Raw genomic sequence first — 2,863 nt, 5'->3', positions numbered from 1 at the left:
GCCATTCCCTGGCTCCGCGTTGTCCCAGCCATTCCCTGGCTCTGGGTTATCCCAGCCATTCCCTGGCTCTGGGTTGTCCCAGCCATTCCCTGGCTCCGGAATGTCCCAGCCATTCCCTGGCTCTGGGTTATCCCAGCCATTCCCTGGCCGTCCCGAGGCGCGCTGACAGCGGCCCTGCCCCGGGGCGCCCTCTGGCGGCCGCAGCGCCCGCAGCGCTCGGGATTTGAGGACGACTCGTCCGGAACTCCGGCCAGGGATCGATCGCAGGCGGGACAGGCGCCGGGACACTGCCCAGAACAGCAGCTCGCTGCCAAACCATCGGGAAAACACACACTGTGCTCACACGGTGGTGTCCACGTTAGGAATTCTTTTATAGGACGTAAGAATAGCACCTAGTGAACAGTCTAAAATCCTCAGAAATGCACATTGAAAGCGTCTGGATCTCCTGGAGAACAGGATTTATGCTCAGAACTCCAGTCAAAGAAATGCCATACTTGGGGAAACAATGCAGATATCTGCTGAGTTCAGCCTGCAAGGATGCACTGCACAGGATGGACACACAGAGCACCCACACTCTACTTTCCAGTCCTGAGTGGAGAGACTGTTCTATTTCCTCTGTTCAGAAATCTGAATATGCTACTTGATAATCCCACAGAGAGCAGCATTCCAGTATATACATAAATTACTCTGGAAATTAAAACTCATATTATTTGGGGAGTTTTTTAATTCCCTAGGTATACTGCTGACATGAGAGAAAGGGAACATGGCCTTACTTGTTCTCATAGTTTACTGCAATAAGCCAAAATCATATTTTTATTAGTATGCAACTTAATGCTTTCTAGGATTTCTTTAAATTCCAAAATATCCAAGGCTTTGTGTTAAACTAATGAAAAGTTTACTGCCCTCCATAATACCTTATCCCACTCCACTCACACTCTTCAAATGACAGATGAATTCCAAATATACTGACAAATAATTTCCTGGTCTCTTGTCAATCCAGTCTCTTCCTCTCCTTTAGTTATTTTTATTCCCTTATTCTCCATTCAGTTGTTCCAAAGTCACAATATCAACTGATTTATCTTCAAACTGAAATACAGCCCAGAACTTTAGCAAGCTTATCTGCTCCCATCTGGCCTTCATTTTTACATTAATGACATGCTCTATTTTCCTGTCTCACCGTTTCCTCCTGCGCTTTCTTTGCCCCATCCCCTTTTTCTTGTGCTCACTTGAACTCACTCTCACTAAAGCATCTGTAATGCTTTGGTAGCCACACAGCAGGAACAGCAGCACATCCTCTGGAACTGCCAGTCTGACACAGAACTTTTCTTGAACTCTTGTCCCACATAGTCTCAAAAAAATACAAATCCCGTGAGCAATCTCATTCTGATTGGGATGTGCTCTGCACCACACATGTCCCACTCTCCATACTACAAGTTTAATCTGCCTTTCTGAAGTCTTTCAGAGCATATCTAGTTGTCACAGCAAAATCAAGAGAACTAAATCCATTTTACAATTCTTCATGAGGTCTCACTGTTGCTTATGTTCTCATTAATTGCTCCACCCAGAAACTGATAGGCTTCATTCTAGGCCTCTACAGCACTCTTGGGGGTAAGAATAAAGTTATTTCTCTCTTTAAAACATTTCTCTTCCTATTTTCCATAAGATATTTTTCTCTCCTACCTGAATTACTGCAGCAACCTTTCTTCAGGCTCTGACAGGGACAAAAAATACATTTTTGAGGTATTCAGACCCACAGAAATAAGTTTCCTACATGATAGCTCTGAATTTTGTAGCTTTCCATCCCAATTTCCTGACCCTGCACAGACCAGGAAACTGGAACAGGTGACCTCCCAAAGGCCTTTCCAATACATTTTCTCTCTTTTGTACCAACAGATTGCCCCCCATTCTCCTGCAGCTTCCAGGTTATCCTTCCAATCCCTTATCCCTCATTCAGCATGGAGAGAATACCCTTAGCTGCAGTTGTCCAATAATGGAAACTTCTGTTATTCACTCTTTGAAGTTTCAATTCAACATGTATATACTATTTCCCATAATTTCCTGAGAGCTGGGAAGAGCTTCCTAGCAAGCAAGCAAAAGTCACCTCTTTCTCCTCCTGTGTTTCTAACAGTTCCTTGCTGCAAAATCTAAAAAAAATCTCTTTCCTTGTGCTCATGTCTTTTGTCAAAGACATAAAGAATTTTTGTTTGGTGATGAGTTCAGAATAAGGGGATCTCAGTCTGTGGGTGAAGTTTCTAGACACTAAATAATACAAATCATAAAACAAAGCAAAGGGTTCACATTTCCAATACTTAATCCTGGGAGTAGTGTGCAACAGCCAGCCATGGGTTGCAATGGAATTACCTGGATCACTGAGTTTATTATAAAACAAAAGCTTGCAGGATAAACACACCCTTTCTAAGATCTGGTTTTTACTGCAGCCATTCAGTTTGATTCATTTATTGTCTCCAAAAAAATGACAATCCTTATTTACTTGTTGTCTTAAGTGAAGCAGACAGATTGACGATTATGTTAAACCATGAATCAAAGCCAACAGTCTGCTCAGCAAAGATAACTATTTCAATTTGAATTTTTTGGGTTTTAAATTTTTACTGTTTCAAATCTGTGTGAAACTTGAGAAAGTCTGGCAATATCTTCAAGCTCAGAAAGGAAATGATGTACAGGAGCAATGGGACAGGAAGCTGTTTCAGGAAGTCATAGTTACCTCGGCACAGATTGAGGACGTTCCAGAACTCTGGCACCAAACACTACAGCAATCTCAACTGGGAAAAAATGAAACCAAATACAAGAGACAACAGATTTGTAAAACTCTGAAATTTCTTTCCAATAATCTCAGGTTATGCAG

This window comes from Geospiza fortis, unplaced genomic scaffold (assembly GCF_000277835.1).
Source record: "Geospiza fortis unplaced genomic scaffold, GeoFor_1.0 scaffold318, whole genome shotgun sequence".
NCBI classification, from domain to species: Eukaryota; Metazoa; Chordata; class Aves; order Passeriformes; family Thraupidae; genus Geospiza; species Geospiza fortis.
This window is presented reverse-complemented; position numbering follows the sequence as displayed.